Source organism: Paralichthys olivaceus, chromosome 8 (genome assembly GCF_024713975.1).
Source record: "Paralichthys olivaceus isolate ysfri-2021 chromosome 8, ASM2471397v2, whole genome shotgun sequence".
Classification (NCBI taxonomy): domain Eukaryota; kingdom Metazoa; phylum Chordata; class Actinopteri; order Pleuronectiformes; family Paralichthyidae; genus Paralichthys; species Paralichthys olivaceus.
Genome location: NC_091100.1, coordinates 13,157,709 through 13,183,696, shown reverse-complemented (window position 1 = coordinate 13,183,696; position 25,988 = coordinate 13,157,709). Strand labels below are relative to the sequence as shown.

Below are 25,988 nucleotides of genomic sequence, written 5' to 3'. Positions count from 1 at the left end.
TGGCAGTTGGTTAGGTGTCTCTTTGCTTTGGCCGGGAGAGTCAGAGGATGCAGAGGGAAGACGATGCCAATCTCCACACCAGGGGGATGTATTGAATGACGGGTCTAATTTAATATTGAGATATTGAGAGAGCTGCTTAGGCACTTCCTGTGTCTAAAGCCTATCCAAGATTGGAGTATATTGTTGGGGAATGCTGAGTCGGGGGTTTGGGATACATTAAAGAGGACAGGAAATTATTGTGTGGTGCACGTTTAAGCTGAAGGACTGGCGCAGGATAATTATGCAGAGACTGGGTCGGTATGTTTTTATCTCGTGCTTTGCCATGTACTATGATATTAGTGTTCAATTATGTTTATTATATTGACTCACCGTGACATCGTATCACATAACTACAAAGTTTCCCTGCAGGGGTGAACAAAGTTCAGTTTTCCAGGAAATTTTAAAACATACAGAGCCGCAAAATGTTCATGCGTTATATGATGCGATGATATAAAAGCTCTTCACATGCGTACTGACACGTGTGCATTCTCATGAGCTAATAAATGAAGCATACTTTAATCCACCAGATACAGTAGGACATTTCAGGTCCGGTTTGTACCTGCATTCTACCCTTTGGCATCATGTCTTCTGAGAACAGAATGTCTAGTCATTTTGAATTTTTGGTGATTGTAAAGAGATTATATTTATCGCACACACACAGACACACAAACACACACACACAAAGGCACCTGCACAGGGATGCACACGCCCACACACTTCCACACACTCATGCAGACCACATGGCGCATGGATACTCACATCCTGTAGACTTTTAAACATTATCAGAGGTCAGTCTTAACTGTGATCACTACACACAGAAAAGCCCCTTAGACAATCATGACTAACAGCACAGGCTGCACACACACACACACACACACACACACACACACACACACACACACACACACACACATCATTTAATCCCAGGTGCCTTAGGGAGTCTGAGGGAGATGGGGAGGCAGAACATAATTCCTGAACATGAACAACAAGAAATGGGATTTGTGTTGGTCTCTCAGCCCCCCCAGAGAGAGGGAGAGCGGAAACTGACGACAACAGGATGGAGGATAAAAGAAGGAACAAAAGAAATGGCTCTGCTCGACGGTCTTATCCTGATTCAATTGGCAAAAAAAAACTAACAAAAAAAGACAATCAAAGTTATTAATTACAAATCTACTGACACACACGCAGTGGTGTGAGGGCTAATCCTGGACAGGCCGACAAATTGAGAGCTGGGAGAGACACTAATAGAATTATCGTGCTGTGGGTGACTGGTGGGAGCCATTTTGAGGCATCCAGTTGCTGCTTGGCTGCTGTTGTTTGTGAATGGAGAGGTTGTGAGACTGGGCCAAGGACTGAAGCTCAGCCGTGGCAGAGACAGCGGAGGTAAAGACTCCTCTAGAGGATCCAGAGCAAACACTCTCTGCTCATATAATGGACTGGAAAATTCCTCGCTTACGCCTGAAGTATTCATTCAGGAAAACGCTCATATAAATGTCCGATTTGCTATTGCGTCGCTGATGGATTTAGCACAATAGCGCTTCTTACTGGGTTCTCATAAAAAGCTTTTAGAGTTATTGTTCTTAACACTGGGAGGCAGGGAGCTCTTTCAAAAGAAAGAAAAAAAACAAATTAAGTTTTTCCTGGACCAGCGAAAGTGGCTCAAAAAAGTTAGCATGAGCAGCTGAATAAAGAAACGAGTGCCACCTACAGAAAATCATTTAAGAGAAAATGTGAGGCAGAAAGCTGCCCATACTCTGTGACTGACAAGTAATCTCTGAGAAAATACCACAGCAGTGACTGCATGCCGCCAAAGACTTTGCCAGAAAAAAAATAAAAAGACGAAAGAAAAACAAAGGTTCTGCCAATTTAAGTGGATAGCGTTAAAATATTCTGTCGCTTCAAGAACTGGAGAAACCTCTGGCTGATATCTTTTATCTATATACACTGCAGAACAGAAAGTAACTCATGACAGACATCAACAAACCGTTATGGCAGTGTCGATGGGACAGTGATTAAAGAGAGGAATCATAAGATATAATGCAAACACATGTCACTACAGACACCACTCTATAAAGAAGGGAGAGACGATGAAAGAGGACAGAAAATGGGAAAGAAAATCCATAAAAGTAAAACTAGAGGAAATTAAAATATATAAATCTTTAAATGAGTAAATAGCTTTAGGACGGGGAGGACATGAGACCTTAGAGGGCCAAAAGGAGCGCGGCAGCAAACAGCAGCAAATCCTCTGGCAGGAGAAAGAAGTGATGTGGAAGTCCTGCAGTCGTGCCACTAAGCCCCCGCTGCAGATTAAACTGTGTAGTTGTAAGGAGGAGGAGGAGGAGGAGGTGGGGAGAGGCAGATAGAGGGAGAGAAAAAGACAGCAGGAGAAAGAACTGCAGAGGGGAAAATAAGGCTTTGTGGTCTGGCACCAGTTGGCTATGTCAAACTATCGTGTGCCACGCTGATAGAAGGAGAGGGAGAGGATAGGGAGCAGAGCACTGGGGAGAGAGAAAAGACAGGGAGAAAATAATTGAAGAGGAGAATAACGGAGGAGGAGAAGAAGAAAAAGACAGTGACAATAACTGCGAGGAAGAGGAGGAGAGAGGGGGAAGAGGAGGGGGACACTTCAGCCTTGACTGTGGAAGCGCTCAACATGTTTGGCTGAGATAGTTCATCTGTCTGTTTGTGAGTTTGTGTGTAAGTGTGGTCGGAAAGAAGAACTGTTGTGGTTGTGCCTTGCTCCTCCCGAGTGTCTCCCTCTGATTAGAACATGAAGGGGAGGGGAGAGGTGTGTGTGTGTGTGTGTGTGTGTGTGTGTTTGTGAGGGGGTCGCCCCAACCACAAACACTGTCATTGTCTTTCTTTCTATTCTATATTTTGTCTGTTCCTCATTCCGTATACCCCCGTATCTTATCCTCTCTCAAAGATCCAACACAAATACACACTCCTGCACACACATACACATCCACACACTCAGCATACACAGAAACATGTAATGTTTTTTAATGTAAAAAATGGAAATCTGAGGCCAGTGCGTCTTTGTTATGGAGTAGTGAACAGAACACAACCTTGAGCAAAAAAATCTTTGCTTGCTATGTACTTGCCACGACAACACGTGGATCAAAGAAAAATCGAAATAACACAAGGAAACAACTTGCAACTTGTAGAGAGAAAAGAAAAGACAGAGAGCAAAGGCGGAAGAAAGAGAGACAGAGAGATGGGTACATAGACAGAGAGATAAACCTCCTTGAGTGGAGGACAGTCTTAAGTTAAATTTTTAATATCGCACCATATGCTCCTCTCCACAGGTGAATACATCTTTTCTATTAATGACCAATTCACAGCCTGTAGGTGGATGTTACTGGATGGATGAAAACAGGGAAGGTAAGAAAAAGTGTTGATAGATCAAAAAAGAAAAACAGACATGACAGAAAAACATATTATTGATTACAGGCCCAGATGTTGGAGATGTATGAGGAAAGTTAGTGCAATCTAAAAGTTTGACAGAGAAAAACACAGGAAGGGAGCGGCGGTGGACAGATGATCGGGGGGGAGCCGAGATAGATTGGAAGCCGCCCCCCCCCCCGACTGTCAAGTAAATCAATAGCAGTGCTGTGCCTCCTCCACTCCTCTCAGCTGCTCGTCCACCTCCTCCGCGGCTCTAGGCTCCGTATCCCATCACTTCTGCGAGCAGCCACGCAGCTGGATGCTGACTAACTGTAGCTGGAGCCGGAGCCTCCCGCCTGCCCACTCTGACTGTTACAGCCTGTTCCCACCACAAGTCTGTCTCTCAAAATAGCCTCTTTGAAAACCTGTACGTACACACACTGTGATCCTGGAGCAGCAGCCCTTACATCGCAGCTGACACGGTGAATAAAACATGTGATCATGTTTTCACTCCTCTGAATGATCACGCAACAAATAAACCGGATTTCTGATTTGAAAGGAGAACTTGTCTCTTCTGTGCTGTTCTTCTCTCAGCCTGCGAGGCTCTTTGTTTGCAGCAGGACGAGTTGACCTGGGAAAGTGATGTGGCTCTGTTGACCGACTGATCTGTGGGAACCAGAAGCCCAGTGACTATAATTACCAACCCAACTCACAACATCCGTGACCTTAAACTCACCTCCTGCTAACCCGACCCAACCCTCAGGCCAATGACATGGACATTCACCACATATATATGCGAACATGTGCATGCATGGCAATATGCACTTGTGCACACAGGAGTGCAGAAATGCGCTGACAAACATGTAATGCACAAACACACACTCATACACACAGACACACACACACACACACACACACACACACAGCTGGTTTTGCAGACACTGACATCCATCACATCTTGAGGAACTTAGTCTCTCTGAGAGAAGGAACAGCTGCAGTGGCATGCACGCACACACACACGCACGCACACACACACACACACACACACACACACACACACACACACACACACACACACACACACACACACACACACACACACACACACACACACAGTGGAAGATCAGCTGGGTAAAGCACTTGTTCTTCCACAGACTGGCATTTGACAAGGACCCTCTGAAGTCAGAGCAGCAGGCCTTGGTCGTAAAACAGGCTGCAGTCCACTAATGAGCCTAAACATATCTACTGAGTGCAGCAAAGTCTGTTTTTAAAAACCCAACACATTTTTACAGTATATACTTATTTTGTTATCAGTTCACCTTGACTTCGAGAAAATAATCCCTCTCACTTGTTTAAATGGTAAACACTCTGTATTTACAAAGCAATTTTCTAGTCTTGTTGACGTAAGCGTACAGTTCAGGTTTTTGCCATTCACCCATGTTCATGTATTAGTTATTTAGCCGTTAAGGTAGATATCATGTGAACGTTCCACCTGGGAATCTACAGTGTGGGGATTTTCATAGCAACACTTAATATGGATTAAGGCACTTCGCAGACGAAGTGTATAAACTGCACATATGAGCTCAGGCAAACACAGGAAGGCACCCCTCACTCTTATATAACTACACATACATAACAATGGTAACTGGATTCAATGTGTGGCTGATTGGTGGCGAATTTTGAAAGGCTTCATTCTGAAACATCAGTAATTGAAACTTATTTTAGCAATAATAGTAATAATGATAATAATAATAAGGCCATTGTGGACACTTTAAACAGTGAGAAAAAATGATCTCCCATCACTTCATGGCTTGACTTAGTCAGAAATACACCAATCTGTCACATTAAAACCAGCTAGCCTCCATGATTACATGTGTTTGATCAGTGTGTACTGTGTATGTATATGTATACGTCTTGCTCTCACACACTCGAGCCTAATTGCTGTACAAGTACTTGCGTGATTGATTTGTCAGCCAGTGAAGTTTGTAATGCTGACAATGTTTGAGCAAGACTGCTGACTGCTGTCCAACACACACACACACACACACACTCACACACACACACGCACGCACACAGGCACACACACACACACAAACACACACACACAATCTTCAGCACATTACAGTCATTGAGTGATAGCAGTGTCATAAAGAGAAATATAAATGTCATGTATCAGCATGTATCAACATTGCAGCGAAGATAAACTGAAGACAATCAACATTTCCCAGGTGAAGGTAGATCACATGAAAATGTGCTTCAGAGAACTCAACTACAATACATCTGTAATCTCACAGCCTCTTTAAATTGTGTCTGAATGGATCTGATACAAGCGGGTGGAGTGAAATCCACAGACAGAAATTCACTCCCATAATCCACTGTAGCCTATTTGTGTCTAAAGTGTTCACGCACTTTTGCATAAATTCCCAAGAAGCCCACTCAAAAGAGGGAGGAATGGTTGATTTAACTGGTAGCCATTAACAGATACTACAGCTTTGTGTCTGCATGCATAGGCTTCACCATTAAATGTCCACCCGGTCAGCTCTTTAGCCGATGGCATGGCTCGGCCGTGAGAAAATACCTCTGAGCATGTTTTGAGGGGGGAGCACCAAACCTCAGTGCTCACTGAGCGTTTACAGCCTCCTTAATCTCTCATCAGCATAGAAAAACTCATTTCATGAGCTGCCCTGAGGCAAGAAGAGCCGTGATAATCTCAGTAAATTTGACAAGTAGGCGAAGCAATAAGATAAAATTGTGTTTACTCTGTGTTAAAAAAACAAAAACATGTTTGATGTGAAGGAAACAATCTGAAGCTCAGGCATTTTGCATTGGAAGTCCTGGTATGGATAACACCCATGAAAGCAACTACAGATTCCTATAAATATCAGTGATCAGGTGTTAGGGATCAATATGAACTGGCTCCAACATTAGAGAAGCACGACAGAGATTTTCCATTTGAAGCTGGAGCTGAAACACCAATAAAACAAGTGGGCTACTACACTGCTCATGCTGGGGAGGAGAGATCATTTGGTGTCAGTCATATGTTTGATCCACACGCAAACACACACACACACACACACACACACACACACACACACACACACACACACACACACACACACACACACACACACACACACATCTGAGCGGATCTGTTGAAGGATGGGGAGACGTTGTCATGAGAAGTTGACGCTCTGATGTGCATGTCAACAACACACACACACACACACACATACACACACACTACAGCAACACACTCACCATATCAGCTCCCTGCGCTGCGCAGTCGTTGGAAATAAAAACAACTCGCAGTGTGAACAGATGAAGCTCCGTCGTGTGTCTGCGTAACATCCACCGTGGCTGCAGCCGCTCTGCCCAAATAATCCAGCACCGTGCGCCTCTCTCTCTCTCTCTCTCTGTGCGCCCCCTCCTCTTTCTCTCTTCTCCTCTCTCTCTCTCTCTCTCTCCCTGTCTCTTTCGCTCCAATAATTTCCTACCCGGTGAGTGCAAAACTCGGTAAGGTGGCTGTTCAACCCCCCCCTCACCCTGGATGTGGCGGCTGGAGTGAAGTTGGGGCTGATTTTCACGCGCGTAATCCCCGCGACGGTGTTTTGGGGGAGTCCGTGATGTGGTGCGGAGACGTAAAGAGACTCCCGAGCGCCTCTGGCATCGCTGCCTCCCTCCCTGCCTCCCTCTCCTCCTCTCTACCTAGCCTGGAAACAGATGAAACCGTCCCGATGTGAGAGGAGCGGACACTGTGCTCAATATGGAGCCCTGCATGTTATGTCCACCCCAAACCAGGCGGTCACATGTGGAGTTCGGTTGTGTTTTTGCAGGACAGCAGCAGGGGTGCACTGGAATCGATTGCAAGGTTCAAACGAGCATATTATGTGGAAAGTGCGTTGCTCTCAATGGAATGTTTTCCAGCTGCACACCTCTGGAAAAGAACCTGTGCTCATGATGAAATCCCTTAAGGAACCCTTTCTATAAAATATGAAAACCTCACACTAACTCCTGATTCAATAAGGAGCACCTCTAAGTCATATAGAAGTCAAATCTAAGTCATGTATTTCCTATCTCCTGAATCCATGCAGACCCCTCTGGAACAGCTCGGCCTTCTGTCCCCTTGCAGACAAAACTAAACAAGGAGAAATAGGGTTCTCAGAGAACTGCAGGTCCGCTGCAACTCTTAGTTCTTTTAAATCAATGTTGAAAACGTTCCTGTTTGCCGCTACCTTTAATTAAAGCAAATACTTACTGGATTATTACACTGCACTGTTATGTTCACTCGTCTATTTCTCATTTTATTTATTTTCTATTCTTTGTGTAACTCTACCAATTTTTCTTTTTTAAATGCGTCTTGTTTGTATTATCTAAAAATGTGTCACAATGCCTTTTATATTCTACATAAAGCACTTTAATTTGCCTTGTTGGTAATATGTGCTATATTAAACTGTCCTTGACTTTATAACTGTTATAGCTCTACAGCTTTGAGTAAGACACAAATCATTGATTATTATTTGAAAATGCTTCCATGTTCAAGTACTTTGTGTACTTAAAAAACTTAGAAAACAAAAAGTCTGAACTAAATCTCATTTTTATATTGTTAATATAGTTAGTAAGTGATTAGGAGAGGGGGCGGATCTCACAAATATGTGGGTGTAATGTGAGGTTTTTTTTTTTTTTTAATTGTCTGTATGAAAATGGAAATTAGAACTCAATACTGGATAAAATCTGTCTATGAAGTTCTCCACAATAGGATGAGAAGGGAGGATGGACTTCAACAGGAGTTTAGAGTCTTTCAGCACATGCTTGCACCACAGACACACAAACACACACAGACACATACTTATTTGGACATGCTGACCTAGAACACAATCAGTGGTGCAACAGATTCTCATCAGCGCAAAGTAAATGAGATGAGATGGAGGAACATGAACGTGCTTTTGTTGCAGAAACTCCTCAGCTCAGTGGGTGCTGGGAAACGCAACCTTAGGCTGGGGACACACACATGAATAGATAGATAGACAGACAGACACACAGCAGGGACAGAGAAATGAGTTGTGCCCGCTTTCATCGGCACACACAGACACTCGAAAAATAAGAAGTCAGCATAGTAGAGATAAGGGGCTTGCTATTGAGATAACTTGACTTGAAGCTGTATTTGATTAGCCTCATGACATATAGCACCACACTGGGTGCACACACACATTTGCACAAGGCACATGCACTCAACTGCGAGCATGCTCAGACAACCAAGAGGATGTATGACTCTTAATAAATACGTCCTACGTTGCAAATTGTGTTGCATATGTTTTGTTGCTTCACACCCCAGTGCCCCCTCAATGTCAACATGTATCTACACTACTATCAGTCAGCTCTGGATTAAATATTCAAGTGATCCACTCATAAGGATGTATGGTTATATGGGTTCAATATTCTGTGTGTTAGTGTGTGTGTGTGTGGGCATGGATGCTCTCTGTATGTGAAAACACCAGACTCTCCACAGACATGTTCACCCAGGTTCACACGCTCCCTGCAGGCATACAGTCAACCAACTCATTTATCAGTTTTCAATGTTTTTTAAGTCATGCATGAACGCTGCCTTTCCCGTGCCTCTCTCTTTGTCTGCAGTAGCTACACAAGCTCAACAAAAAGTGCTCTCGAAGCCTGTGATTGGAGCTATAAATGATCTTGAACAATGTGCACACATTTCCAACCAGATTACACAAACTGCAAATGATCTGTTTTCTCGCTTGGATAAAAAAAAAGTGGCAGAGTGTCGTTCAGGTCTGATTTACAGAGAATAATGCTGATAAAGCCTGGATCTGCTCTACCGCTACCCTTCCTCAGCACGATGTTGCACAAACACACAGCAGAGTCACATGTCCTTCTCCTGCCTCCACTGTCACTGGCTCTTAATCCTGTTTCATTAATCACCTAAACATGTCCTCCATCACCTCCCCTCTGCTGCACAGTTGTACCAAACGTCACACTCAGAGAAGAGGGGAGGAGAACGCTGGAAAGTGAGTAATTTGGGAAAGTGATGAAGTTGTGTATTAAAAAAAACCTATAATATTTAGCCTAAAAACGATTTTACGCTGAGAACAACAGAAACTAGAAAATAGACGATATATATTTAAATATACAATATGTAACTTTGGCCACAAGGGGTCTCTCAATCCAAACAATAGCACGGGATCATGGAAGTTGTTGTCTTAACCACCATTGGTGATGAAAATCTACCAACTCAGGTGCAAATCACGTTCATGAATGAGTAAATGTATTTAAGTTGTATTTCTGTACGCAGAAAATGGCAATGAATAATCGTGAGCCATTATGAGTGACCAATACAAACAGCTAACTGGCTAACTGGCTAGCAGTGTGTTTTTCCTTTTCCATATGACGTTCACCTCTGAGATTTTTATTATTACATATCATAACTTTGAGTCAACTTCATCAAGTCACTATCTCAAAAATATATTGGAATGCAAATATCTTGGTAGTGCGCTATGAAAACTGGACCAAGACGAGGGCCGATGATTAAAGTTGATGCAGACGAAAAAGCATCTTTTTCAGTTTTCTTATTTTAATGGATTTAAAAGTTTCGGGTATACAATGTCAACTTTGGCCTGATGGTGACGATAGAGGAACTAGTGAACTTTTCCCAGGTACAGTTATGGCTTGTTTACACACTGAGCAATAGACTAATGGGGAGAAATAATTTCCACTGTACTGTAGATCTTGGACTGACCATTACCACTGTGAAAGTAGACCTCTCCTATACAGCACAACCATGACTCATCGGAACAGGAGAAACACAGCCAATAACGTTAATGATGGCTCCGTTAAATTTAGGTGGATACCAGCAGGGCCACAACAGGGAGTCAGCATGATCAGTGCTCGAACCCTTGAAGTGGAACACCTGGAAAACCATCATTAGTTGTATTACTTTTAGACCTTTAACACCTCTGACACCTTTGACAAGACATGTCTGAAAAGTCCAACTACTGCTGTGAGTGAGGAGCTTTTCTTTACAAGTCAGTCAGCTGAACAGAACAGAAAGACCTAGTCTACGAAAAACATATAGAAAGTATTAGTTGATAAATCTATTGGTCAATTGACAGAATATTGATAAGCATTAATAATCATCAATAAGCATTACATTATAAACATCAGACGTAGCTTCAAAATGTGATAATATTCACTATTCACTATGAAAATAATAAATGTGAGCAGTGCAAGTCGGCCGCCATGAACATAGAGACAGTTACAAAAATACATTAGAGCTGAAACATTAGTTGATAAATAAATTAGTAAATGTACAGATTAAAATAATGAAAAAAAATGTATAAACATACATTTTGTTAGAAAACACATTTTTTTCAATCAACAAGGTTCAACAAAACCAACAGTTCTACATTCAAATGCATATTATATTATATTATATTATAAATAGAATAAATGAGAGTGCTGTAATCAGAAAGTCTGCAGAGTCTCCAAAAAACTGAGCTGAACAATAAACATGCTGATTATGTCAACATCAGCTCAAAAATATGATTTCTCACTGTTTTGACATATTCCAGACCAAAGATTTATATAAATAATTGGCATTTTGGCAATTATCTGCAGCTTTTCAACACACCCTTGCCTGACTTGATAGAGAATAAATTCTACTGTGTGTAGAGTGTAGAGGGCTACAATATAGTAATGCGTGGATGTGGGAGGTAGTGTGGGTCGTCCACTAGCCAGAATGTCTGTGGTTTGATTCCAGTCTCCCCCATTTTGCGTGCCGGAGTGGCTGTACTCCTAATTTCCTCTGATGGCTGTGCCTGCAGTGTATGAGTGATGTGTGATAGAAAGCGCTGCACATAGATGCACTGTGTGTTACTGGGTTACCGACTATTTACTTTAATATGAAAATAAGAGAAATTTGGAAAACTGATTCTTGTTTCACCACCTTGAAAATATCATGACTGATGAGCAGCGTGTGGAGCAGCAGCCCATTAAAAGCCATGACATTTCAATAATTGCCTCTGATCTCAGCATCAGAGCCACAGTGACACACAAACACACACTCACACACACTCACACACGCTTTAATAATTGATGATGAACACCCCACTCATACACTTGACCCCCCCACCCACTTCTCCAACAGACTCTTGACCCACATGCACCTAAATGTCGGCAGAAAATAACATTTTTAAAGCTTTAAAGATTGATGACTTTATAATAGACACACACTTCCTCTCTCTTACATGGAACAGCACTGCGTAAATGTGACTCTGCACGCCTCCATCTACACACACCGTGTCATTATCCCTTCATTCCTTCAGGCACCGACTCTCGCAAAATGGCAGCTTCCCTATAGTAGCACCTGGGCCATTACAACCATCATTTCATAGAGGGAGACCTAATGCAGCTAACAATGAGTAGTAGGGATGTAAGGGGAAAGGCTGCTGGGCTGGGTTATTATACCTACATGCATATGAAAGCTGCTCCCTTATCTGTAATCACAAGGATATAAATGGATTTAAATAGAAATTAACTCTACGTCTAACCTTTTCTTCTCGTGTTTTCTATTCAGCACTGATTGAGTCTCTCTGACTCCTCTCGTATACATGTGGATTTGGCTGTGACAATGTGACCTCCTCTGGTTCAGCTGAGCTAGAAAATTTTTCTGCGGAATCAGGAATTGATCAATTTACTGGAGTTGGAGCAGAATCGGTTTTTCATCTATATATAACTGTAAAGAATCTCCATCGGTGGCATTGATTTTCATAAACAAAATACAGATGAACTCAACCTGGGCTGAATTATATGTTATGGGCTTAGAATGTTAAGCAGCATTGCAAAGAAACACTCAGGGGAGACAGATCTGTTGTGTGCCACAAAAGGCAGGAAGGCATGACCCTGCAGGCCGTGTGTGTACATCCATGTTTGTTGTTTGTGTGTATGTGCAGAATCAGAAATCAGGGAGTGACAGTTAAAAAAGGAACACGATGGGGAACAGCCTCGTATTATAAAGCAGCTTTTATTGAGCACTAAGGCAGCCAACAATGATGAACATCCACGCTGCTCTTTTCACATCGAGGAAATTGCATTTGGGAATATTGAGCAAGCTGGTGTGATGAAGTACACAACCCCCCTTCACCATTTTTACGGTACTGCGCATTAGCAATATACAAACGATGATATTAACAAAAAAGTCAAAGCTGCGCGCACACATCACACACGTAAATAGGATCCCATTCAGTCTGTGTACATGGATTGGATGAGATCCCTACTATTGAATGAGTGGAAATGAGAATCAGCACAAACAGGAAGGGAAAGGTAGAAGAGAGGGGTAAAAAAACAGCGGAGAAGAGGAAGTGCCGGAGAAAGAGAGATGGAATATAGCAGCAAGGAATGAATGAGCTAATGATAAAGGGAAATGGAGAATGTAAAAAGAAGCTGACATCCTCCACTTGCTCTATTCTTGTATTACCGAGGCTGATAATGTTGGCGACGATTCATCCCAGTGTGACCAAAATGCACATCACGATTATTTTCATGAAAAAAATAGAAACATTTTTCTGATGAGTTCGGAGCAGATGGAGTCAACAGGTTCTACGCAAACGGCCAGTAGACAGACCATTAAGCAGTGGCTGCTGACTCCATCAAAATGAGTGACAAATGACAAGCTAAGCAGCTAACGCATTAGTGAAGCATGGTGGGGCTGCATTGTGCAGGGCTGCGGCCGCTCCAGACGGGTGCATTAACCCCAAGAATGGAAAAAAGAAGCACTGGCAGGCTATTTGGACAAAATACTGGCATTTGTTGAGGTTATGCAGTGAATCCAGAAATTATGCAGACTTTTACATTTTGTTATGATGTAGCCTCATGTTGAAATTGTTTAATCATCAGTTTTCACTCATACAACTAAATGACAAAAAGCAAAAACAGAATCTGGGATTGTTTTTCCGAATAGTAAAAGTGTTTTCCAAGATTTTACTCTGTACCTGGTTCAAAGCACCTTTGGCAGCAATTCAAACAACAAACAACGAGCTTTGCGCACCTGAATTCGTGGATGGACAAACCATTTTCATGTCTGTCCAGAGATGTTTGATTGGTTTCAAGTTAGAGCTCTGGATGAGCCATTACTTCACAGAGGTGTCCCCAATCGGTAACCATGATGTCACCCAATGGTTTGTGAACTGCCATTTTAAAGGCTAAGGTTTGGCCTTTGGTTTTTTGAAAACAGAAGTAACCATATTTGGAGGAGCTGGGGGTGGAGCCTGACCAAGAGCTCAAGGACACTACACAGCCATTGGACACCTGCAGCCATTGGACAGTAGCTACAAACAGAGGACATCCTCAACCCAACGTACACCCAGTTTCATCATCTATTTTACTGTACATTTTCAAAATGAACATCATGAGGTATTGAAGAAGACCTGAAAATCCTGTTTACTGACATTATAAATCAAGTGAGAAGTGGAGTCATTTTCCCATAGACGTTTAAAGAAACCGACTTCTTTTTGCGACCAGTTGAGTTGTCCTCTGCTGTTCATTTGAGAGTCTTGATACACTTGTATACACAGTCTATAGATGTCCTTTAGTCACTTCTGCATCATCTTGGCTGTGAGCTCAGGGTCATTGTCCAGTTAGGAGGTGAAACTTCAGCCCTGCTGCGACCTGAACAATCTCCACCAGGTTATCATCTCTGAACTCTGCTCCATTCAACTATCCCTCAATCTTGACTAGCCCCTAACACCCTGCTTCACCTTTGGGATGATATTTGGCAGTTGATGAGCGTTGCCAGTTTAACTGAGGCCAAATAGTTCAACCTTGGTTTCAGCTGACCAGAGAATCATATTTCTCACAGGCTTGAAGACCTTTTGGTCTTTTCATACGTCTTTTATCGAGGAGAAGCTTCATTCTGGTTACAAAGTCGATATGAAGCCTAGATCGGTGGAGTGCTGCAGTGATTGCTTTCCTCCTGAAGGTCTCTTCCATCTCCACACAGGCTCTTTGGAGATCAGCCAGAACCACCATTGGATTCTTGGTTTGTCTCTCACTAAGGCCCTTCTCCCCTAATTGCTCAGTTTAGCCAGTTGGCCAGCTCTTGGAAAAGTCGTGGTCATTCCAAATTTCTTCCATTTAAGAAATTATGGACTCCACTTAAGTCTTGGGAATCTTCAATGCAGCAGAAATGTTTTTGTAGCCTTGCTCAGATCTGTGCCTTGACACAATCCTTTCTGTAAGACGGTTTCTCCGACCTCATAGTTTTTCCTCTTATATGCATTGTCAGCTGTGAGACATTATACAATCAGGTATGTGGCTTTCCACATTTTACCACATGAAAAATATATATTTTTTTCTATTTCAAGAAATGTTATGCTTTATCATTATAGGGGATTGACTGCATATTGATGAGGAAATGATTTAGCATAATAATAATCCTATCTGAATGTGCTGTGTATAAGCCAAACATGTCAGTGTGCAGAGATGCATACATTATAATTCAGCAACATTAGAAGGGATTGGATATACACACACACATACACACAGAAATGTGTACAATGCAGTTAAATAGCTTATTTACGTTTACATAAATGCAGCAATGATGGATATAAATTTCATAAAACTGTCAGTTACATACAGTACACGCTCAACTAGCAATTACTTCTATACACACAGCAACAAAAGCAGACAGCAAAATAAGTGCGTCACACACACTCATCCTCGCACATGCACACACTCATGCGAACACACACACACACACACACACACACACACACACACACACACACACACACACACACACACACACACACACACACACACACACACACACACACACACACACACACACACACACAGGTCACGGAGAAGTGGCTGTCACTGTGATTGGTTCCTGCTGCCGAGGGCGAACCCACGATTATCTGTCATTATACACCACAGTAACTCTTGCGGGCTGAATGCCTCTGCATGTGTCTGTATGTGCATGTGTATATGCATATGCATGTGTGTCTGTGTATATTTCATAGTGCGAGAGATTGGCAAATTGATGGTTATTTTAGTGTACTGAAAGAAGAGAGGAGAAATGTAGAGGAGGAGGAGGAGGGGGAGAGTTTGAGGAGGCCAGACAGAAATATGCAAAGTGAATATAAAAGGAAGTGAAGGAGAGATTGATGATTAAATTTGACAGTTGTAGAGAAGATGGGATCACGGGGAGCCGCAGACCTCCAGCGAGCTGCATGCTGCTGACAGATGTCTGGTGACCAAAAACATGGCTGATGCAGCACGCTCGATGTGTAGATGGCCACAGATTGAGGCGATCAGTCAGCGTATGACTGGTGCTCCATCATGTACGACCAGTGTGCGATCACGCCGTGACCGGTGTGTGGCCAGAGTTTAAAACTTTTTATGACAGCCGTCCGGGATGATGGAATCGCTTTGAATTTCAGTTACGAGAACACACTATCTGCTCTGATTCACAGCAGCGCGCCGCTTTCAACAACTGGCAAATTCGTTCAAATTAACAAGGCGAGCGTGGAAAGGTGAATGGTTCCCGTTTGTTTTTCACCGCACACAGCTTTTTGATATGGGTTAGAGTTAGTTAAAGGCCCTGAGCCTTTATGGAGGCTAATCTACATTCTAGATATGTTATTTCTGCTTAATCTTTTTCATCTCTGGTGGGACACGGCGCCTCAATGAGCACCCCACATTGTTCCCTCTTGTCGGCAAGGAGTTGAGCCTCACCGCTCAAGTCCATCGTCAGAATAAAAGGTCCTTCTTTTAGTCTCAGTGGAAGCTTTGGACGTGATCTGCCTCCATTTAATACACGTCTCAGCCATCGCAGTCATTTCTGTCCTTATTTAAGTGACACTGTTCGTGCTGTTTCTGCTGTTATAAAGATAGACTTTTCTTTCAGGCCATGCCAGTGGCACGGCTCTGGGGATGTCAATATCCGACTATTTTGGTCACGACTGCAATATCTGAAAAACTATTGGATGGATTGCCATGAAATTTTATCGAGGATGAATCCTGCTGACTTTGGTGATCCCTTAGCTTCTCCACTAATGCAATGGTGATGACATTTAGGTTTTGAGTATAATGATTTGACAAATATTGGATAAATTACTTTTACTAACGTCACACATCCAGGTGTCCATAGGGATGAACTGAAACCACTTTGCTGATCACATTTCAACACAGGTAGAGAGGATATAAGTGATAGGTGGTTTCGTAAGGCCCAGAATGTCTCCCCTCAGCCACAGACAGTGTTAGGATTGATAAATTAGAAAGTTTGGATCAGTCAGAGGGCTTCAGCTTCAATCATCATTGGCTGAAAATTTTCATAATGCAAAGCCTTTAAGTGGAGAAAAGAAGCAGAAGAAAACGACAATAAATGAAATTATTAAAATGTAGCAATACTAGCTAAGATTAATGCTGGATAATGATGCAATAATAGCCGATGGTGGACTTGTAGGTGTGAATGTGCGCATAACGCATAAATGGCTATTTGTCCTTGTAAGAGGTAAAGATAATGGATGAATGGGTGGATGGAATTTGAATGGCAAGCCAGATGTAGTATACAAGTATGTAAAAGTACAAAAACTGTAATAAAAAAATAAAGTCCTGCATGGAAATAATCTTATTAAGTTAACAGTAGTAGCAGCAAAATATGAAAAAAGTATTAAACTTAAAGTACTGGTTTGGTCCCTCGGACTGATATAATACTGTATGAGAAATCATTATATGAGTGTTCAAGCAGCGTTTTACTGCCCGACCGCCAAATCCTAGCCTCACCCAGGGCACCAAAATGGCTAGAGTCCACCCGACATGGATCTAAATCATCATAGCATCGTCCTCAGAATAAATTCATCTTACTGTACATTCTTAACACATATCCTGTGTGTGTGTGTGTGTTTATGAAGTATGACACTGATCTGCCTCTGCCTGTTTTACAGCTATGCTTCCATAATCCCCCATCCTAATCCACTGCCTATGTGTGTATCTGTGTGTGTGATAATCTGCGGCTGTGTGTTTGTGTGCGTTGTCTCTCTATGTCTGTATAAGGCCTTTTATTTAAGCTTTTGGCTTTCAGAGGGCCTCTCTTTCCCACGCCTTCCACACTATATGTAATACCATAGACAGCCCTCCAGTCATTCACTCCTCTCCATCGAACCACTCAACACAATGACCTGGACAGAATCACTCAGCACTCCACAGTCGATATCTCCATTACCATTACAGTCAACAGAGTAAACACAGTGAAAATTGAATGGATATGGGTAATATTGCTTTTAAATGAGCTGATGAAATGGATGCAGTGATGATGGGAGAGAGTTCAGAGAGTGGATGAACATGTCGGAGCAACTGAAGGATAGAAGAGCAATGCAACAAATCAAAGTTACTCTCCTCACAATCTTCATGTCACGTCCTTATTACAAAGAGGGGAAGTATTCATATTGATCATACAAAGGATATCTGGCAAGTACAGAATTAATTATTGTGTTTGATTTTTTCTCTTTAAATGTATAAATGTTTGTTGTTTTACCTCCACTAACGAGGCTCTGTTTTCATCATGGGTGTGGCTACAGGTGCGTCACAACAGATAGTGATGCTAGTGACAGGCTGCATTTCATCCTGGTGTGAAGTTACTCTTTAAGAGGAGTTTTAAGACTTTTATTAGAGATTAAAGACAGAGGTGGAGGGAAAGGAGACGTGTAGAAGAAAGAAAGAAGGAAGGAAAGAAAGGAGTAGAAAGAAGGATCATATAAAAATGACCAGCTCTCCTCAGAGTGCTCGATAGTGAATAGAGAGAATAAGAGGTTGATGAGTGGGACCCTCAGCAATGATAATCCAATTAGCACTGTACTGCATGTTAAGTCTCCACTAATGACTGATGTGTGTGTATGCGTGCGTGTGTGTCACATGTGTGATCATACGCAGTGTGTATGTGCGTATGTGCGTGTGTGTGTCTGAGTCCTTTTAGGACCATCCTAATTATCAGATGTGACTCACGTGAGGGTAATTACAGCATCTTAGACGGAGGGAACAAGGCTACGAGTGACCCAGAAATCCACAAGCTAATGAAGCGATAAGACACACACACACTTTCATTCTTTTTCTCATTCTCACCTCACGCAGAGAAAGACAGGGACAGAGCAGCGGAGAGAAAGAGACAGACAAAAAGACAGAGAGGGGAACAATGTTTCCCTCAGACTACATTAGAAAGCCGGGAGATTTGGGATGAGCTGTCAAAAGATGCCCCTTCAACGGCTTCAAGCTCAGCCCTCGTCCTAGAACTAATCTGGCTGCTCTCTGTTGTCTGTCATATCTGGCCACGGCTCCACATCACTGTGGTCCTCTTCCACAGGCACGGATTAAGCTTGGCTAGCCGAGACTAAATTCTCTATTGAAGAATCATCTAGGTGTAATCCCTGTGTGAAGCCAGCCCTGTATGGTACAGCATATTGTATCTGTCACAATGGCTATTATTCACAGGAGGCTGCACTCTCTCTGGAGATACAGGAGACAAGCGTGACAAGGGGCTGCTGTGTATCGGTTTATTGGAGCCTCAGGTTTGCTTTAAACTGTCACGTAATGTAAGATCAGTTCATTTAAGGCGGCCTCCTGGGAACACATCAACTAGTTCAGACAGGTTGTTTCATACCTCAGTGATTAAAATATTCGAATGTTAATACACTCACACTTTTTTCATATTTCCAATTTCAACATTTATTTCACTGAAAGTTCATGAGAAATAGATGATATTTCACAGCAGCCATATAACAATCATAAATGTACTTTTTTTCATCCTGCTTATCCACTAACAATTAAGTCATGTTAACAAAAACACGTCATCCAGTGAGAAATTGCTCGAATTACTACAACATTATCTCTGAGAAAATGGAACTTAAATCCACCAAGGCTCAATAGTTCCCTTAAATTCAATCAAGCCACACTGCAGTTCTCTTAATGTGTGTGTTTCTTTCCATTGAGATTTTTGACCCATACCTCATCCAAGTTTCATGGTTATCCAATAATTATTTTTTTTGTGCTTACAAGCAAACCAAAAAACCCATGATGTTATTTATAAATTGAATGTCTATGGGATGTGCACCAGCTGCTGTGCACAAAACATATAGTGTCTATAAAAAAGAACATACAGTCATGGAACAGACCTGAATTTTCTCTAATAAGCAGTTACCATCGGTTCCAGATACACAGAGATTTAGGAAAGCATGGATCAAATATGCTGCTGCTGCTGCTGCAGCATCATCATCATCATCATCATCATCATCATCATCAATACTAACTTAGACAATGGCATCCATCCATGTTACAATGTGGCGTTTAATACAGTTTTGTTGTAAAGAATCAGTATAGAGAGAGAGAGAGAGAGGAAAAAGTCGAATAAAGTTCAACTCCACAAACAAGCCAATGAAGGTTTCAGCCAAGACAGCATGGGGGGCTTGTGACCCTTAAAACGAGGCTGCAAGTCATGTCATGATGTGGATGCACTTCTACCAAGTTTTCAACTGCTTTCATCAAGTTTTAAAGGCCTGAGGATGTAAAACTGTCAGACAAAAGAAAACAGTTTTTTTCTCATCCTCTTAATAATCTCAGGACCCCAAGATCCATTTTGCAACCTGTTGTGGTGTCTTGACCCTCCGGCTGATAACTACTTCCTTGGAAAACAAATATCAGCAACCTGAAGTTGCTTGGTGATTTCAAACCACTCTGCCTTCACCCTTTCCCTGTGCTCGCAGAGCCAGAGGGCATCTCTCCTGCTTGTACCAGTTTGCACAACAGCTCCATTGATGCTGCAATTTGAGTGATGAGTGATACGCAGTGCGACCCAGTCATGGAGTTGGTCTGTTTGGCAGAGCAGGTACACAGCCCACACTTCAGCCATCACAGGTTCCCTGTCTCTGTCGAGCCTACGCAGACTAAACGTGCATGTGTGTCTGTATGAGTGTGTGTGTGTGTGTGTGTGTAGGTACATGACTGTGCGTTAGAGTAAGTTATCTTGATCAAATCCCCAATTACACAGATGAGTGTCTCTTCAATGCTCCACTCTTTGTGCAGATACACAAACAAATAAACATGAACGTCACAGAAACTGGCGCACACACCCACTCATGCACACGAAAAAACAGAAACAGACACACACACGCATGAACACACTCACACAGGCCCGGAGGCACCAGGCACTTCATTTCCTATTCCACCCCCTCTCCTCAGCACCCTCATATTCCTCTCTGGCCTCCCCAACGCTCAACCCTCAGTCACTATAGCAACCTCACACGGAGATGCTGGCAGCCAGAGGGCTAATCATGTCATCACAACATCTGTCAGAAAAACACAGACACACACACCCACAAACATGTACACAAGTGTATACACAGATGCATCCCCAGCAGTGCTTGGACGCAGATGTCCGCGCATTGAAACACACACACACGCTCTAAAATAAGGTCAAAGATGGCTGCCTTACCTTTGCTCATGGTTCATCCTGGAACAAGAAGTTGAAACGTGGGAGCTGAAATGGAAGAGGTTTTGTTAACTGTCTGCACACAAGCTCAATGCTCAATGATCAATCTACAACAAAAAAACATATTGACTTTTGTTGTTTCTTTCACTGTTTTCTTTTTTCTTTTCCAGGGAAAGTCATTTGCTTGGAAACCTGTCCAGGATGAGACAGAGAGATAAATGAAGGAGGGCCTGCACAGGGATTCTCTGCTGAAAATGGGCCAGTGAAGTCTGAAACATGCCTGCTGGGTATGTTGCTCTGCCGCCACCTGTAGACTAGACCAGGTACTCCAACTGCATGAATTCTCAGCAGGTGACCTCGGAAAATTCACCCAAGGAACTAGGAAAAGTGAGGAGTAAAGCTGTGTCGTGCAAAGTAAGTTACAGCTGCAGTGGATAGCTGCAGACCTGCAGTGTTCCACGTGCTGTCTGATTCAAAATCAATCCCCTCGATGGGGTCTCACTTCCTTTACTGTACAGTGCAACAGACTCCCAGTGAAGCGCGGCGCTCGGCTCAGTCTACTGTGTGCATCATCTAACAATACTTTCAAAGAGTTCCATGAAATCTATTTTTGTTTCTTTTTCTTTGTGTGTTTTGAAGTTTGGCAGAGCTTGCAACCGAAATGAGTCACACACACAAACTCAACTCAAACTCCAGCCAGCACCAGAAAAAGGAAAGTGCCACTCAGAGTAACACACACACACAGCCTACGTGCAGCCTCTGCATCTTTTAACAAACCAAAGAGGGGTGAGCGAATGCTTTATATTTAGAATTATGACGCTATGCCAACTTGAGCGCTAACATGAGAGGAAAGCTCAGCGATGCGTTGGGGAGCTGCATGTTCAATAATGTATCACAGGCAGGGTTTTAAAAACAGCTGGGGATCGCCGCTCTGTCTTGTCCCGTCTGCCGGTCTGTCTCTTTGCATGTCTTTCCTTCACGCTGTCCGGTGCGACGGCAGCAGATTTGCCACTCCTGTGGGGAGCTGATGTTTGTTTAAACTTTCATCCTGTCGGCCGTGTCTTCACTCGCTCCTCCACGTCCCCAAGGACGAGTCTTTCTCTGTGTTCTGCCTTCACTCTCTTTCTCTAAGAGAGATCCCCAACACTTCTGATTTCTGTTTTGTACTCACTCTCTTCCTCTGTTCACACGCCAAAGCCTTTTAGAAACAGTAGAAGAATCCTGTGTATATATGTGTGTGTGTGTGTGTGTGTGTGTGTGTGTGTGTACATGTTGTGTTTTTGGAGGTCACAACACGGCCATCAGTGCATACCTGTCTCAGTGCACACGTCCACTGTGCTGCTTCATCCTTGAGGAATGAAAGAGCAAGAAATCTCCAAAGAATTCTCCTGCAAGAGAGAAGAAGAAAGAGAATGAAGAGGGGGAAGAAGAGGAAAAGTAGGGAAGGGATTAGGAAAAGAGTCTTAGCCTTTCAGAACTCAATGCTCTTAAAGCCAACTCTGGCTTTCATACTAAATCCTAGTGTTTGTGTCTGCTACCACTTGCCTTTGCATCTGTGTGTGTGTGTGTGTGTGATAGCATTCAGACCGAAGCTCCCTACGTGCACCCTGAGTTCAACTGCTGCAGTGGAGTTGTTCCAAAAGCAGGTTGGGTCAAATGGACAGTTCTAGCTCAACTCCTATACCGGGAGCTTTTAAGGCTTTTAAGGCTTCCATGCCAGCTTCTTACAAGCCGAACGTGGGGATGTTAGGGGATGAGGGGCGGAAAAGCCGGAGTGGGAAAAGCATGCAGCACCTCAAGTATGATGATAAGAATACACTCTGACAGATCAAGAGGGGTTGAGTTAGGACGCATGTGGATACTAGTGCAGAGGCGTGTGAAACGTAAGCAAAGAAAGACTGTATACACATTCTCACACACACACACACACAACTCCAGATGTTACCCCTGTGCATTTTGCAACTGCCGTGACCCTGTGTTTGTTATTCTGAATTCTTCTGCCATCTATGGAGTGCAGCGGAGCACACTGAGTCGGAGCGAAATAAAAATCACTTCGCTGGTGGAGAGTGAAATGAGGATGGGTCTCAAAGGATCGTGGGCAGTCGCACAGTTATTGTCTTTGCTCTGACATCCATCCTTAGCTGAACCTTGAGGCCCTAAACCCTCAGCAGCAGTCCTGTGAAACACATATTGTTGCAGGGCACTTTTAAAACTTTTCATTTATTTAAAGAATCAATTAGGAGAAATTATGACATGTTGTAATTCCTGCCCCCACTTTGCAGAAGGCTGTGACACCATGATATAATGGGGTAAAGATAACAGGGAGAGCACTGCTGATTATATTAAGATGCTTGGAAAGATTGTGTCACTGGCAAATGGAGCAAGGTGTTGTAACACAGAATCACCACTAGTCTGTGCTGTTACACCATTCCTGCCTTTTGTGCTGCTGACCGACTTACTGAAGAAGGGCAGAGTCGATGATGGCAGCATATATTAACGGCAGCATCTGATGATCTTGAGATCATGAGTCGGGTTTATTGCAAATGAAAACTGGGACATAAGTCATTATTGCTGCTTATTTTTAAAATCGTGATCACCCACAGTTTTCAGGTTGGGGAATCAACTTAGCTTTTAATGCAAAAATAAATTGAAGAAGAATCTCTTTGCTTTTGCAGCGCTGATCTGACGTGTGATAGCTTTCACTGCTGCCTGTGCTTGCATATACGTGCGCTGTGAAAAATGTATGGGTAAATGCGAGTTCACACTTTATTTTCAGCTGATCACACGTTCCTCGTCGGGATCCTCTCCAATCACGCTTTGTGTTTCTTCTGTAACGATCTGACAATAGCTGGAGAAATCCGCTGGTTGGAGGATTATTATAAGCATCGGTTACCTTCTATTGCTGGCTCCACTTGTCCTCTCCATCACATTGTTTTCCTGTTAGGTTTCAGTGCTCCCTGGTTGGAAACCACCTTGTTAGTGAGTGTGCTTCACCTGTGCTGGCCCAGCAGAAGTAATTAAAGCCTTGGCAGCCTTGTGCGGGAGAGGAGAAGTGTTTGGAAACTAGATCATTTGGAAAGCTCATGTTGGCGCAAGCAATTTCGGTTTACAGCTCTCGCACAATGAGCTGGGAGAAGTTATGTTTATCCTCTTTTTTTTTGGTAGACACCGCATTACTGTAGTTTCCTCCCCTGATTTTCATGTGATTAAGTGGCACCCGTGGTGAACGTCTGACTGCAAACCCCTTTAGCTGCTTTGAATCTGCGCAAGGCCTCTCGTGGGAGCCCTTCAGAGCAGCCCTTGAATCCCTTTTATGTTCATGGCTAAAGTGACTCTTCAGTGAGAGTCAAAATGTTGATATTTGCCTCGTCTGGACATCTCCTTCAAGGTTTCCCGTGTCGTCAGAAACGATGTGGGGCATTTTAGGTCACAGAAGAAGGCGTTTTCGCATCCCGCTTTCACACCACGAACCAAACTATCTCCGCACAGCAATGGCCCAGATATTTTTTTCTTTTTTTTTGAAGTCTAAACCTAACCAGGGCAGCCCAGTGGAACTTTGGTTTACTTTGGTTTGGCTTCACTCAGCATGTGTGAAACACTCTTCTCAGTTTTTCTGTCAACTTGACTTAACATCAAGGCAAGTGGGTAATCAGGGCGGCGGGGTGGGCTTCAGATGACTGTCTCTTTAAGCCACACTTAAAATGTAGAGGGTCGCAGCAGGACGGCACATAACACTGACATGATTACCTACAACCTTTATCTCCAGACGCAACCTTCCTTGAGCTGCAGTGACTCGTCTGACCATGGCGGTTTTCAAGTATGAAACATTTCAAGACCACATGCTCATCAGCGGAGTAATTCTTTAGAAAAACACATTACAGTGGGAAATTCAATCAGTTTGCTCAGGATGTCGAGGTAAAGATGGGAAACAGGGACCCTCAGAGCAGCGTGACACAGTTTGGTGTAAACAACTTCAACTTGTTCACCAAATCTGTGTGTGTTAGTGTGTGTGGTGTTTGAGGGGTTTTCACAAAGGGATAGGCATCTAATCTGCCCCTACCAGGAGGGTTGAGCATTTTTCAGAGGATACATGATGCTTCAAAAGTGGCTCGCTGTTCTTGAACTTATGGAGACTGGGAGAGAAAGGGCCTTCAGAGGACTGAGGATTACTCAATTACAGATGCGTCCATTGTGTAGATTTAGTCTCATCCCAACAACCTGTGCATGAGAAAGCAAGGTAACAGGGAGACACACACACACACACACACACACACACACACACACACACACACACACACACACACACACACACACACACACACACACACACACACACAGACGCACACATACATACACGCAGGATACAAATTTCCCTCACACTTGCATTTTGAATCAAGTCAGATCACAGTACCTCAGTGTGCAGTCATATTTCCACTTTAAACACTAGAGCAACAACATTTCTTTGCCTATATTGAGATTCTTGATGAGAAACTTATCCAGAACACAACCCTGAATGAGAAATCACAGAAATGTGTGAAAAATCCACACACATCAAACAAACTCATACGGAGAGAAAATGGTTCATCTAACCTTTTCTGGATGTTAAATTGAGGTTAGATCAGAGATAAGGACAATTTATAGACTCTGTGACTGTGTGACATTAATTAAGTCTGCGAGGGTCCGTGTGGACCCCTGAGCAGATGTCCTCGTATAGTCCCAGGTTTGTGACCATGATGACTGTGCATACAGTAGAAAAGAAATCTGGTTACTAGTTTCATGCGCTGTTTATAAGTACTTTACGTTTTCTGTTTGTTCTTATGCTTGTTTAAGGACCACATTGAAGATGAGATGATGTACAACCATATCCTGGTAATTTGTTTTTATTATTAATACAATATTCCCTCTGTTTAGTCCTCTTCTAATCGAGCTGTATAAATCAAACACAGGAGCTCCTCTTCCGACTTTCAAGAGGTTGCGATGATGTTTTCTGGTGTGTATTTGTATCTGCGTGTGCAGAGACCGTGATTATATAAGCACAATCATTGTTGATAGCAGGTGTCTGCATTTTAGC

General features: G+C 42.9%; 1 protein-coding gene across 15 annotated transcripts in view; it reads right to left on the bottom strand.

Annotated features, from left to right (window-relative positions):
- ptprdb (protein tyrosine phosphatase receptor type Db) overlaps positions 1 to 25,988 on the bottom strand; it is a 145,263-nt gene that overhangs the window by 81,778 nt on the left and 37,497 nt on the right. For 14 of the 15 annotated variants that reach the window (XM_069530207.1, XM_069530211.1, XM_069530214.1 and 11 more), the window contains exons 4-5: positions 22,230 to 22,305; positions 20,921 to 20,965 (exon numbers count right to left, since the gene is read on the bottom strand). The gene's annotated coding sequence lies outside the window, so the exon portion shown is untranslated. Of the gene's footprint in view, positions 1 to 6,684; positions 7,016 to 20,920; positions 20,966 to 22,229; positions 22,306 to 25,988 lie in introns of those variants that run through there. The other variant, XM_069530208.1, reaches the window with a different exon arrangement.